The following is a 15404-nucleotide window of genomic DNA, read 5'->3' as shown; positions in this document are numbered from 1 at the left end:
TTCGGGCAAATGATAAATTTTTGCAAGCTTGACTGGTGTCATGTACCACCTGTAAATCATTTTCATTAAATTCTCTCTTAGGGCATTACATGCCATAAATTTCATACCTGTGGTCCATAACTGTTCACAGTCAGCCATCATAATGTTATGTCCAACATCTTGTGCCCATTTAATCATAGCAGATTTCAACATTTCATCCTGAATGTTCCATTTCAACAGCAAGTTATACATTCTTGACAAGTTCTTAGTTTTGGGATCTAACAATTCTATTTCCAATTTTGATTTTTCCACCTGGAAGCCCAGTTTTTTATCTGCGTTATATACCGTACCTCCATTATTTGGTAGTAATGGAGCCAATCTCGCACTCTATTTTTTAATTTTTCAAAACTTTGCAATTTTATTCTGTCTCCATCTTGTTCCAAAATTTCCCAATATTTCGGCCATTTGACCTCCATATTAAGTTTTTTCTGAGCCTTCGCTTCCATTGGTGACAACCATCTTGGGGTTTTATTTTCTAACAGATCCTTGTATCTCATCCAAACATTAAACTGCTTTTCTAACAATATGGGTTTTAAACGCTTTGTGTGCTTTAACCTTATCGTACCACAAATATGCATGCCAACCAAATACTTTGTTAAAACCTTCCAGATCCAGCACATCAGTGTTTTCAAGAAGCAACCATTCTTTCAGCCAGCAAAATGCAGCTGATTCATAATAAAGTTTAAGGTCTGGCAGGGCAAATCCACCTCTTTCTTTAGCATCAGTTAATATCTTAAGTTTTATTCGAGGCTTCTTGCCCTGCCAGACAAATCTAGAAATATATCTCTGCCACCTCTTGAAACAGTCCATTTTGTCTAAAATTTGCAATGTTTGAAACAAAAACAGCATCCTTGGCAATAAATTAATTTTTATCACTGCAATTCGGCCTAACAATGATAACTTCAAATTTGACCATATTTCTAAGGTTTTCGAACCGTTTCGGAAGTCGAACGGACTCCCGGATTGGATTAAATTTGAGATCCAAGGTACGACTGTATATTGAAATGCCACAATATTTAGCTGCCGATATATTGCGATGTTGAGAATAAGCTGTGGCCCAGCCCTAGCTGGGTTGCATTCACACAATATTTTCAAAACACTCCCCCCCCCAATGAATACTGACAACTGTAGTTTGCTCAGGGTGCTGGGAAATGTAGTTCTGTTGTGGGTAAACTATAGTTCTCAGGATACCTCTCCAGAGCATGCCCCTGGCTGGAATGTTTCATTGCACTGTGATAACCTCTCTTGCTTGCCTGAAGGAAATGCACAGGGCTCTGTCAGATGTCAAATGGACTTCATCATCTCCCTTCATCCTTGACAACTTGGCCTGGCTGGGGCTGACGGGAACTGAAGCTGCAACACAGCTCAGCTGGTAGAGTATGACACTCTATTTTTATTTTATTTTTTTTAAATGATATTTATTAAAATTTTCCAATTACAACAAAAGAACAAAAAATAAAAAAAACAAAACATCCAATTTTAAAATCTTTTTCAAAATAACATCTTTTCGGGACTTCCCCTCCCCTCCCCCTCCTGTATTCCAATTCTTACAAATAAACAAGAAAAAAATTCAACAAGTTCTTATCCCAAATTTAAACTTATTATCATTGACTCAATTTTAAAAATATTTTCCCATCCCCTAAAATCGACCTGTTCCCTTCCGTGAGTTCCCCCCTTTAATATGCAATACAGATTAAAATAGAAGAAAAAAAATAATAATAATTTTACACCCTTTGGATTCCAAATTCCCCTCCCCCCTTTCCCGGTTGCGTTCCCAATGTTCCTCGACGTCTGATGTCTTCCTGGAGTTCCCACATCTCTCTAAACCATAGTCCTTTCCCAGTCCTCTTTAATTTCGAATGTCCAATCTTGGAAGGAGTCTGTCTCAAAAAAGGCCCATTTCTTCCATCCAGATTTTTATATCTAGGAGTAAAAGCTCCAATTTTATTTCTTTAAACCTGTCAAATCTGGATGTCCCAAATGTTCCCACTTCCAGCTTTGTCCAGTTCTTATTATTTTTGTTGTTCTTGTTGATCTCACTCCTCCTTTTTTTTTTTCCCCTGCTCTCCTGCACAAATGTTCCAATTCCAAAAGCTTCTAATTCCTCTGCAGAGGCTTGTTATTCAAGAACAAAACATTACATCTAGTCCCTTTCATTCTTCAATAGATAAATCTATTGTCTCCTTTAGTGCGTAGACCTCTGTAGACAAAATAGTATTCCATTTCTGCAGTTTCCCAGGAGATAGAAAGTTCTGGTCAAATTCCACACCAACAATACTTGTAATGTCCCTCGGCTCCTCTAGGTGGATTGCAATAACTAAATTCCCTTCCAGATCACGTCCACCAGTCAAAATAACTTATTATTCCTTGTTTGTAACAATTTGTATCCAATTTGTAACAAATGTAACCGGCAAAGTCCTCGTAACAAAGTTCTCTATTTTATTCTTCCGCTTTGACAGCTCTTTGACAGCTGTCAAAACCTCTATTTCTCTTCTCCCGGCGCTCTCACAAATCGCTCTCAGGGTTTCGGGGGGGGGGGGTTGCTTTTTAATCAATTCAATTCCACCTTTCTCCTCCAGCTCAGTCTTATGATTTTCCCTCGCGAAGTTAATAACTTTGTCAAAGTAGGGTTGCACTCGATCTTAGTTGTCAAATCCTTTGCTTTAATTCTTCTACAACAGGGGGGGGGGCTGACTTCCTTTTTGCGCCTCCCCCGCTCGCTCCGAATTTTTTTAAAAAAATTATCCCCCTTTTTAGTCCAGGTTCCGATTACTCACGGGTTATTCTTTTAAGTCCAGATTTTCAATAGAAGAAGTCAGCGCTCTCCGTCGAATGGCATGCGGCTTCGCTCGGCAGGGGAAGCGAAGGACTCAAAGCACCCCCCCGTCACCCGCTCTGCAGCCTTTAAAAAGGCTCCTTCGCGGGTTGGGGGGGCGCAAAAGGTGCCAGCCGAGTCACCATGTCCATGGGTTTCAGCGCCCATGGTTTTTAAGGGTCCCCGCGTCGCCAGCGCGGTAGGACCCAGCCCCTGCCGAGCAGGCTCCCTCATGGTCATGGGTTCGATTCCCAAATTGGGCAAAAGATTCCTGGATTGCAGCGGGTGGACCGGATGATCCCTGCCAGCTCTACAATTCTACGATTCTATGAATCTGGTATCGAGGTTATAGGATCCAGAACAAACAGAAAAACAGGAACGATGAAAATTATGTGGGGAACACTAGCTTGCCCCTTTATACTCTACTGCTGTCATATTCTAAAGAAAAAGAACTTTCCTTAGTTTGGTGAGACATAAACCTCATGCTCTGCAGTTTCTAGAAGAATCAGGATTTCACCTCTGCATTTTCCACAGGGCACCCGCCCTGTGGAACTCCCTCCCACCAGATGTCAAAGAGAAAAACAACTACCAGACTTTTAGAAGACATCTGAAGGCAGCCCTGTTTAGGGAAGCTTTTAATGTTTAACAGACCACTGTATTTTAATACTTTGTTGGAAGCCGCCCAGGGTGGCTGGGGAGACCGAGCCAGATGGGCGGGGTATAAATAATAATTTATGTATGTATGAATGAATGTATGTATTACTTGTTGTTGTTGTTGTTGTTGTTTTAGTTGTTGTTTTATTATTTTCGTGCATCACATTTGTGAAGCACTTTCACGTGATTTGTGATGATTGTCCATGACTGAGACTCCTTGTGAGGAAATCCTGATATCATAAAGTCAAATGGGATTACCTATAAGATATTGCGACCCAGGGAGGACTGAAAGGGTGAGGGAAATGGACTCCAGTTTTCAAGGTTCTCTTTCCAGGCAATGCACACAATCTTGCCTCTCCTGGTATGTCCCACGGAGGACCTTACAGTCTTCAAACAAAAACATCTTGGAGGTCCCGGGCCACAGGGAGGTTAGGCTGGCTTCAACCAGAGCCAGGGCTTTTTCAGCTGTGGCCCCGATCTGTCACAAGAGACTAGGGCCCTGCGGGACTTGACATCTTTCTGCAGGGCCTGCAAGATAGGGCTGTTCCACCAGGCCTTTGGCCAAGGCACAGTCTGACTCCCCTCTCCTTCTGTAATCCTCATAGAACTCTAGCCCAATGGTTGCCATTAATTTGATTAATTTGATTCTGAATTGATTTTAGAATTAATTGATTTTAGAATGCTGTGTTACTTTTATTGTTGTTAGCCGCTCTGAGCCTGGCTTCGGCTGGGGAGGGCGGGATATAAATAAAATTTTATTTTTATTGTTATTATTAACCCTGGCATGGACTCCACCCCCCCTCCAAGAGGGACCCAGAAATGTGCACCACCAAGAAAGGACAGGGGACGATGGGATTGTCCCTTGGCGTACATCACATTTCGATCCCACAAAGGTTCAGTTGAGCATCTCTTGGCTTCCAGGGAAGAAAGAAATGTGTGGAGTCTGGGGGGGGGGGAGAGAGAGAGGTTCAAAAGAGATGCAAACCCTGCAGGTGTTGGGTCCCCATTTTGCAGCTGGTTTGCATTCATCTAGGTCGCAAGAAAGGAGATTTTGGGAAGTTGGGGGGGTGTCTTTGTTTGTCCTTCCCCTTCCCCCACGCTGCATCTTTATTTTTATTTTTTTAGAATAATATTTATTCAAGTTTTAAAACATTACAAAAAAAGAAAAGAAAAAAACACAATACAGAAACCAGGACATTTCCAAGAAAAAATGAAAAAAGAAAAAAGAAAAAAAGAAAAAACAGATAAAAAGGAAAAATAATAATTAGAAAATACATACAATCAAAAAAGAAAAAAAAAGTTAAACCTTTACATAATTTTCTTTCTATAACTTATTTCCTTGACCTCCTCACACCTCCCCTCTTTGTTTTCTAGTTCAAATAGATATTTTAGCAAATCCTCCATCTTTGTTTTTATCCTAATAATTTATCTTAATATACTGTAATTTTCCATTCTCTCTTTCACCAATTAGCCATCCACTTTTACTTTATTTAATCTTATTTCTCATTAAAGCTGATATATTTAAACTTATTCTCTTAAGACATTTCCCCTAAGGTCATAAAAATTCCATTCCACGATTTCTCCATCTCTCATTAAAAGCAATTAAAAAAATAAAATAAAAATCTCGATATATACACTTTAAATTCCCAATTTTCTTTCACCGTCTCCCCTCCCCGGTCTCAGCCCGTACCAACAGTTCCATCAGCTTGCAACAGTCCATCAACCTGGAGATCTTAAATCCGAGGCTCTTAAGTCTTTTTCATGTCCCATCTGTCGATCTTCTTGATAATCTTTAATATTAAAAAGCAGTTCTCGGGGGAGCTCCAACCCAACGATGGTCATCCCCACGCTGCATCTTTACTTCTTTGTCCTCTCTGCTCATCCTTCTCGCCTCACTCGCTTTTGCAATTTCCTTTCTTGCTCCTTCTGCGCACTTGCCTGGATGTAGAAGGCATTGCACGAATCCAGGCCCCTGCCAAGAAGGAGCTCTTTTGCAGGGTCTCTTTGTCCTTTGTTTTCCCAGCCCTCTTTGCCAGGGCCGGATTTAGGTTTGATGAGGCCCTAAGCTACTGAAGGTAATGGGGCCCTTTATATGTCCAGCTGTCCTTTGTCAACAGCAAATTGTCACTGTTTCTTGTGTTGAATATATGCTACATGGTAATTTATGGACCTAATAGGTATCTAAAGCCATTTGCACTTGTTGCCATGCAACCAGTCCATGCAGAATGTTGGCATCCTATATATAGAAATGAGCAAACTAGTGATGTTTTAGGGAGCAGGCAAGCAGGCATCCTAGGAGCCTACACAACACAAAACACTGTTGCTGTATGTAGGTTTTATTTTATTTGTTTTTTATCTTATATTTTGGAAATGTACATCCAGGTTTTTTCCCCCTTTAATTTTTTGAGGGCCTTCAAGAGAGTGGAGCCCTAATAATAATAATAATAAATTTATTATTTATACCCCGCCCATCTGGCTGGGTCTCCCCAGCCACCCTGGGTGGCTTCCAACAAAGTATTAAAATACAGTGATCTGTTAAACATTAAAAGCTTCCCTAAACAGGGCTGCTTTCAGATGTCTTCTAAAAGTCTGGTAGTTGTTATTCTCTTTAACATCTGGTGGGAGGGTGTTCCACAGGGTAGGTGCCACTATCGAGAAGGCCCTCTGCCTGGTTCCCTGTAACTTGGCTTCTTGCAGGGAGGGAACCTCCAGAAGGCCCTTGGCGCCGGATCTCAGTGTCCGGGCAGAATGATGGGGGTGGAGACGCTCCTTCAGGTGTACTGGACCGAGGCCGTTTAGGGCTTTAAAGGTCAGCACCAACACTTTGAATTGTGCTGGGAAACGTACCTAAGCTATAGCTTGTTTAGCTTATACATAAATCTGGCACTGCTCTTTGCCAACTGTTAATGGAGAAATCAGAGGGCTCCCTTGGACAAAAAACAAGGACACCAGCCAGGAATACCAGAGCAAAACAGCAGCCAGTAGGCTTGGTCTTTATTGAAACTGTCGCGACAGGACTCCCACATGCCACCAGGTGGAACATAATGGAAGCCCCAAACAAAAGAACCCCCAAAACTTTTATTAGCTGCTAAAACCCAAGTTACACCCCCCAAACTATGGTACATCACTCATACATCATGGTTACATCATGAAAGGGGAGGTCTGGTGGCCGTAATCTGAGCATCCTGGACCCTGCCCCATGGTTCCCCATGCCCTCCACCAAACACCCATCAAGTGTAACAATATCCGCCCTCCCTTCCCCACAGGTGGGCGGGGTTTGTGGCACTGAGCGAGGCTCACCTGGCCGGGTGCCACCCACCTGCTTGAGCTGGCCTTTGACCCGCCCTCGGCCAGGGAGGACAATGGACGGCCGGCTGGGGGTGGGCCTAAGGCCAAAAGAAAAGAGGCTGACCCCTGGGCTCAAGCCTCTTTTGCCTTTCTTCCTTCCGGGATCAAGATCAGGATCAGGAGTGTATCCAGGTGGCTGGACTGAGGAAAGTAACCAGCCTTCTTTACTTTTGCCTGGGTGGGGAGGGATTTGTCCCTCCGCCAGGTTAGGCCACATTTTAGCATGCTCGGTTAGGCACATTGTGGCCTTTTTGGAGCTTTTTCCCTGGCGCAAGGGGGCTCCTCCACCGGCAGCTGCTTGCCCAGGGCGCTGCCAGCCCGAGTGGGCAGCACGGCCCCTGAGTAGGCCGCTAGGTCGGCCTACCAGCCTTTTGTGATGGCCAGCAGTGGTGTGGGCCCCAGCCTGCTTGCATTTGGGCGGTGGGGGGGGATCGCTCCCCACCGCCACCTGCCCGGTGCCCCTTCCTACCCGGGTGGGCGGTGCAGGGCTCCAGCAAGGCTGCAGCCGCAGCCTGCTTGCTTTTTTTCAGTAGCGGGGGGGGAGCAGCATTCCCCCCCCCCGCCTCTGCCTGCCGGTCCAGGAGGGCGGCCTAGTCCCTTTTTTCAGTAGCGGGGGGGGGGGGGGCATTGCCCCTCGCCTCTGCCTGCCGGCCCAGAAGAATAACAAAAGAGATATTTACATTCCCTGTTTCCCAGCCAAGTTAATCCCACCCTTTTGTCTTCTTCTAGCTTTGTTATTTCTGGAATGGCTACCCATCTGACACTCAGGTATCAGGATGCCAGGAATTATCACTTAGGCAGAGGGGCTGCTGAGTAGCTGAGCTCACCTGTCTATATGGATTTCTGAAGTTTTCCCAATGAGCCAGTAAAGGTAAAGGTACCCCTGCCCGTACGGGCCAGTCTTGCCAGACTCTGGGGTTGTGCGCCCATCTCACTTAAGAGGCCAGGGGCCAGCGCTGTCCGGAGACACTTCCGGGTCACGTGGCCAGCGTGACATCGCTGCTCTGGCGAGCCAGAGCCGCACACGGAAACGCCGTTTACCTTCCCGCTGGTAAGCGGTCCCTATTTATCTACTTGCACCCGGAGGTGCTTTCGAACTGCTAGGTTGGCAGGCGCTGGGACCGAGCAGCAGGAGCGCACCCCGCCGCAGGGATTCGAACTGCCGACCTTTCGATCGGCAAGTCCTAGGCGCTGAGGCTTTAACCCACAGCGCCACCTGCGTCCCATAGGTACATTTATCGGTGAATTCTTACATTTGGTATTGTGCAGCAAAGGCCCTCTTAATAGATAGGAAGAAACTGCGATGAAGTGTTTTGTGGGGACAAATCACAAAAGTCACAAAAATGATTGTGCTGAATTTGGTAATGGGCTGCATGTGCATGATATCTGCTGGAGGGGCAATCCCCCAACCTATACATAAATTCCTGCACCACGTTTACGGAATGACCATTTTTCCAGCTTCCGATCCTTTTCGAATACAGTCGAAGAGCAGCTCTTCCCTGTGCTCGGGTGGAAACCAGACCTGACGGCGCTGACTTTGGCTTCCTGCCCTCTGGACCCAGTTGGGAAATTGCACAAACAAACACACTTTCCCTAAACGCATGAACACAATTTACCAGGAGAGTTGCTGGAGGAGGATGTTACCGGAAAATCCGAGGGCTCTCTTGGACAAATGAAGACACCAGCCAGAGCAATTCAGAGCAAAACAGCAGCCAGTAGGCTCGGTCTTTATTCAGAGAAAAAGACTGTCGCGACAGGACTCCCACCGCCCACGAGGTGAAGCAAGATGGAAGCCCCGAACAAAGGGAGACCCTAACTTTTATTAGTTGCTAATCCCCTTAGTTACACCCTCAGAATTACATCATATTTACATCATGATTATATTAAAAATAGGAGGAGTCGGGGAGGGGCTGCACAGGTAATCCGAGTGTCCTGACACCTGGCCGGAGCCTCCTCTCCCCTCCCCACATGGGTCATTTTTAGGAACAAAAGGAAAGGGCGAAGTTTCCTGCCCCCCCGAGGGGAATCCGGTCACAGTCCTTTGTGAGAGTCCACGTGGAATACACTAAAACATGCAGTTCATTGTGTCCCTGATAGCCTTCTGTCTGAGCCCATCACGATGGCTATCAAGGTTGTCACGTCAACTGGGAAGGGCCGCAGAGTACGTGACTTCTTGGTCAAGGGATTATGGCTGCCCAGTATCAGGCCACCCCCCCCCTTTGATAGTCCTTGTGATATGTAGCAAAATAAAAGTGGTCCGGTGAAAATCCGAGGTACGGCTGATTTATGGTGAATTTATAAAGAATACTGTTCATGAAGTTCAAAGCACGTTCGCCTTCCGGAAGCAGCTAGCAACATTTTGATTAAATCAGTCACAGTCAATTGAACTCGGAAGCTTTGTATTGAGCTGTCAAAGGTAAGGGAAAAGAGCGCCTGTAGCCTGCAGTACCTGCGTGGCCACCGCAAGGGGCGCTGTTCGATAAGGCTGATTGGCTGAGGCGGCTACCGATTGACCCAGAGTTCAGGCGGCCGGTCTACCCGTAATACAGATAGGGCGATGTGAAGTGTTACGACGAAGGGCTGTCAGGCTAGCGCTTCCTTATTTACGGAACGCTTTTAAGAGGTCGCCCTCTAAAGGGGCATCTCTAGGGTCAGGGAGGGGAGGTGCGTGCATGTGTGAGTGTGGTGCTTGTGCATTACGTGTGGGTGTGAAGGAAGGGGGGGGGGTCTCCGGCGACAAGGATCAGGATTAAAAGTTGGGGGAGAAAGTACTGCCCCCGCAGAGCAGCTTCCGCATCCCTCCGCATTGCACAACACTACCATTGCAGGGTTGTTAAAACTTATTCTAGGTTACATAGATTGTAATTGTAATTGTTTCATGAGTGACTTCGGAAGCCATGAGCTCCTGATGAAGGCTTGCATTTTTTCCCATTGCAGAGGGGGGTGGATAGAGTTAATGTGTACGTATGTCAACGGGACACGGGTGGCTCTGTGAGTTAAACCACAGAGTCTAGGACTGGCCAATCAGAAGGTCAACGGTTCGAATCCTGCTCCTCGGTCCCTGCTCCTGCCCACCTAGCAGTTCAAAAGCACATCAAAGTGCAAGTAGATAAATAGATACCGCTCTGGCGGGAAGGTAAACGGCATTTCCGTGCGCTGCTCTGGTTCGCCAGAAGCGGCTTAGTCATGCTGGCCACATGACCCGGAAGCTGTACGCCGGCTCCTTCGGCCTATAGAGCAAGATGAGTGCACAACCCCAGAGTGTGTCACGACTGGACCTAATGGTCAGGGGTCCCTTTACCTTTACCTTTTTATATCAATGAAGCAGCCCACCCCATTCAGAGCCTGAAGTTGCTTTGCAAACAGACTCAGATCTCCCCGGGTGTTGCCCAAGATGTAAGGAAGCCGGAAAGAGACGACTGGGTGGGGGGTGGGGGGGGTAAAAGTTGGGTTTTTTTTATTTTTAGATGGATAAGCTGGTTTGGGGCAAATATATGTTCTAGACTGGGATAACTAAGCAGGTAGAGAATGACACTCTTTACATTCGCGTTGGGCAAAAGATTCCTTATACAGTGGAACCTCGGGTTACATACGCTCCAGGTTACAGACGCTCCATGTTGCAGACTCCGCTAACCCACAAATAGTACCTCAGGTTAAGAACTTTGCTTCAGGATGAGAACGGAAATTGTGCTCCAGCGGTGCGGCAGCAGCAGGAGGCCCAATTAGCTAAAGTGGTACCTCAGGTTAAGATCAATTTCAGGTTAAGAACGGACCACCAGAACGAATAAAGTTCTTAACCCGAGGGACCACTGTACCGGGACCTTTATAAAATAACATCATCATCAACAACAACAACAATTATTATTATTATTTAATATTTATATGCTGAACATCAGGCTGGGTTACCCCACCCTCTCTGGGGCATGTATAACTGAGGCAATGTATTTTTATGCTTTTTTGTAACGTTTGAACCCATTCCGAGCAAACAAAGTTTTAAAACTTAGTTGTGGGGATAGAAATTTATTGGTCAGAGAGAGAACTTCTGCTGCAGATATTAATAATTCACAGTGGTCTCCTCCCCACACCAGGGAGCCAAAAGGGGGGTGGGAAATGGGTTGGCTCTGGGTGCAATGATAAAGAGGAGGGAGGGGGGAGGAAAGGATGGGGGGGTGAGGGGAAAGCAGAAAGAGTCTTCGCTCCATGGGACTGAGGATGGGAGTGATCATTCTGTGATATTATGGCAGTGGACAAAGCTATTTGAAAAAATGATTATTATTTTTCAGGCAGAGAGACCCTGTTGGCATCCATCTGTCTTGGGGGGCGATGGAGGAGGGGGGCCTTTGGGGGTGAAGTCCAACTGTGGGCAGCTTGCAACACCTGCTGTGGCTGCTTCATGTCATGGGCAAATACTCAACAACGGCAGAGAGAGGAGCAGATCCAGATGAACTCTGCTTTCAGCCTCCTATACTGCCTGCTCTTTCTACAGATTTATGAAAGATGGGCCAATTACTTGGGCACAGAGAATCCTCTCTCCGCAGGGAGATGACTCTCCTGAAACCACTGGTAATGCCCACGTTTCCCTGTGCCATCTTCCCTCCCCATGTTGGTTGTTCCCCACAGCACCTCCTTTATTCCGGCTGCCACCAGGGATTTTATCCCCTTTGCAGTTAATGTACCCATGAATGAGAAGGTAAGGTAAAACAATGAATTTATAAAACATAAACAACGTAGGATAGTTTAAGGATTACTTTGTGCACATAGGACTATGTGTTTCAGTCTTTCTGCGTTTTCATTGTTCCTTTGTTGCAAGTATAAAAATGGGCTTTATGCTGCTGTTCTTATAAGAGGGAGTTGCACTAGAAGACCGAAGTCCCTTTCAACTCTACAGTTCTAGGATTCCAGAGCCAATCCTGCTTCCTAAACACCACTGTTGTGTTCTACTTTTCATAACTCTCCATTCTCAACTCTCTCTGTCAAAGACCAAATATCAACGGACTCTCTGGAAACGGATATGGAAACATCACCGCTACAGACAGCCAGTTTGTTGACATCACATGATGCGCCTATCTGTGGGAAAGAAGAATTTCCCAGGACGTTCACAAGCTGGATACCGTATTTTTCCTTCTATAACACACAGATTTTTTCTCCTATAAAGGAAGGGGAAATGTCTGTGCGTGTTATTGAGCGAATGTGTGGTCCCTGGAGCCAAATGGTGCGAGGGGAGGCAAAAAAAAACCAGGCAAAAATCAAATCGCGCGTCTCCGAGAAGGGAAACCTGAAAAGAGAAAGCGGCTGCTTTCCTGCATTCTGCCTCAGGGTCTTACTGCCCACCCACCTCTGTTTCCTTGCGGTGTTTGCTCAAATGGAACAAAGAGCAGGGAAAGCCCCTCCCCTCCAGGCAAGCAGAGGGGAAAGCAGAGTGTCGTCTCTGTGCTCCGTGCTGCTGAAAACATGCAGAAGGGAGAGAGCAAGAGAGAGAGAGCGAGCGCGCGAGCTGGCTGGCTTGGGTGGGTAGGTGAGGGAAAACTTTTGCCTTCCTTTCCTCCCTCCCGTTATACCCCTCTCCTGCATTCTTAGCCAGCTGCTTCTCTGCACACCCCTCTCGTGCTCCTTGTCCGTTCTGTGTTTTCCGTCCCTCCCCACTTAAAATGTGGTTAAAAAGCATGGATCCACATGGATCCTCAGGATCTTTGCATTGGGTCAGCCCAAATTCACCATCAGATCACATAGCATGTCCATGGCTACAGCCTGCCCCCCCCAAAATCACGCACCCACTGTTGCCTGGGGCTGCAATGGTGCAAAAACGTGGTTACAAAGCATGGATCCACAGGGATTCTCAGGATTTTAGCATTGGGTCACCCCAAATTCACCATCAGATCACATGTCTGTGGCCACAGCATGAAGCACAAAAATGATACATCCACTGTTTCATTCAGAATGTTTTTTCCCTTGTTTTCCACCTCTAAAACGATGTGCGTGTTATGGTCAGGTGCGTGTTATAGAGCGAAAAATATGGTAGTTTTTACTTCAAGGAAAATGATGTAGACGCTATAACAACACCCCTCTTATGGGATGCAATGAAAGCAGTCACCAGAGGAGCTTGCATAAAAGAGAAAGCAGTCCTTAAAAAAACAAACCTCCTCAAAAATTTGCAAAATAGAATAAGACATCACTGCCCTTTCATCACACTACAAACAGGATCCAAAAAACTCCAAGACAATAATGACCACTTAATAATAATAATAATAATAAATTTTATTTATATCCCGCCCTCCCCAGCCGAAGCCGGGCTCAGGGCGGCTAACAACACTAAAACAGTGCAACATTATAAAAACATTATAAAAATTAATTAAAATCAAAATTGATGGCAACCATAAACTAAAGTTTTGTAAAGATTGCCAAAGGAGTCAGGCTGCGCCCTGACCAAAGGCCTGGTGGAACAGCTCTGTCTTGCAGGCCCTGCGGAAAGATGTCAAGTCCTGCAGGGCCCTTGTCTCTTGTGACAGAGCATTCCACCAGGTTGGAGCTGCAGCCGAAAAAGCCCATTCTAGTTGAGGCCAGCCTAACCTCTCTGTGGCCTGGGACCTTCAAGATGTTTTTATTTGAAGACCGTAAGTTCTTCTGTGGGGCATACCAGTTACTTACACTTACACCACAAAGAACTCATAACCCACCTACTTTCAGCAGCCAGAAACATCATAACCAGACACTGGAGAGACCTGTCAGGAGTAAGCATGGGCCAATGGTACCAAATAGTATGGGAAACAGCCTTACTAGAAAAATTAACCAATAAACTGAAACTGACATGGGGACAAATAGAAGAAGACACCTTCACCCCTGTATGGCTCCCCTTTATCACACACACACAGCCCAACAAGACAATGACAAAAACCCACCAACAGCATACAAATCAATATGGCTAACCTGATCCAAAACACCCACCCACCCCACTCACCCATGAAAACAAAGACCACCACAGCCAACCACAAATGGACAGCCACACCCTAGGCCAACCCCAACCTCTCTCACCACCAAAGGGACACAAGTGAACAGCAGAGAACCTGCACAAGCAACGCTGACACCAAACCCTACATATAGTAAGTAAAATAGAAACATTGTCACCCAATCCCCCATCTCCCCTCCACCTCTTTCTCCCTTTTATTCCTCAATAAATGAAACCGATTTGTAAAAATGTTACATGGGGGGAAAAATACGAGACATTGTACATGCTTTTGTAAATCAAGAAAATATTTAATAAAAATACATTTTTTAAAAAAATTCTCTGGTTGGTCTCTGTTATTTTCTCCTACCGAAAGAGAACCTACAAAAGGACTCTATGGGCTCTTATATACCCCATAAGGGAAAAGGAGCAGTTTTTTTCTTATAACATTGGCCCAACGGAGGAGGCCTCTCCATTGGGACATGCCAGACCAGTGGCCTTGGGGGATGTGCCAGGTTCTGCGCCAGGACAGGCGAAGAGGGCGAGGAGGGCAAGGCCCTCTCTGTCTCTGAGGCCAAAGGAGAATAACAATAATAAGGGCTTTTATCCCCTCCAAAGTGGAGGGTTCCCTCAGGGGAGTTTGACCTCCGGACCAGTTTCCTTTGTCACCCCAAGAGCCAGCACTAGGAGAAGGGCTCCACCTGCAGGCCCAGGCGAAAGGGGGGCTGTTCCCTAGACAAGACTGGAGACTCCCCTGCTTGGCCCCTCGGGGTCCCAGGAGCCCTTTCTGGATGGCCCTTGCTTGCCACCCGAACAGGCTAAGACATCTGTTCCTCCTCCTCAGGTGGTAGTTCAACAGAAGTTGCTCCCCCTCTGGATCCCTGTGGGTTTCAAGGGGCCACTGGAGCCCAGTGGGGGGACTCTGGGGAACTGCCTGAACTGGGGTCCTTCCAGTCCGGCTCAGAAGAGGAAGCCATTGCGGAGAAGAACCGAACTTGGCTGTTCTGTGCTGAGTGTCTGAAAAGGCTTCCTGGAAACTGCCATGGCCAGAGGAAGAGACAGGGCCCCCACCCTGAATCCCCTGCAGGGCCATTGGGAGCAACCAAAGCCATGGCTCAGCCTGCCTCAGTTTCCTTCCCCAAAGCCTTGGAGGAACCTTGGGGTGCGGAATGAGGAACCCCAAATGGAACTTAGGCTCCTGGCAAATGGGGAAAGGAACATGATATGGCACTTTCCAGATGAGCCGAGGAATCGCCTCCAAGGTCCAGGGATTGATCTGCCCTGGCTTCCTCCTCGGAGGTCCCTTTAGAAGGAGAAGGGGTCCCCGGTCTCCATGGGGGAAATCGCCCTTGAGGCCAATGCTTTTGCCTTTCAGGCTCCAGCCACCTTCTCCATGGTGTTTATGTGAGATGTAGAGATGGGATCGCATGCAGACATTTCCAAGCTTAATAAGGATCCCTTGAAAAAGATGGCCTCTGCTTCGGCATGTTGTGCCCCGCCCCCCAGCCACCTGTAAACAGAACAGTAAACAGTAAGAAAAACTTATGTTTTAAAATGTATTGCTGATTCATTTTTTGAATGTTTTAAATTGCTTCTACCAATAATTAT

At 46.4% G+C, this 15404-nt stretch overlaps 1 protein-coding gene across 2 annotated transcripts in view; it reads left to right on the top strand.

Annotated features, from left to right (window-relative positions):
- LOC307208661 (uncharacterized protein) overlaps nt 1–15404 on the top strand; it is a gene marked incomplete at its 3' end in the record, with an annotated part of 170424 nt that overhangs the window by 72630 nt on the left and 82390 nt on the right. The window lies entirely within an intron of this gene.

This window comes from Podarcis cretensis (assembly GCF_951804945.1).
Source record: "Podarcis cretensis genome assembly, chromosome: 2".
NCBI lineage: Eukaryota > Metazoa > Chordata > Lepidosauria > Squamata > Lacertidae > Podarcis > Podarcis cretensis.
The sequence above is the reverse complement of the archived record's forward strand: the minus strand, read 5'-3'. Positions and strand labels throughout refer to the sequence as shown.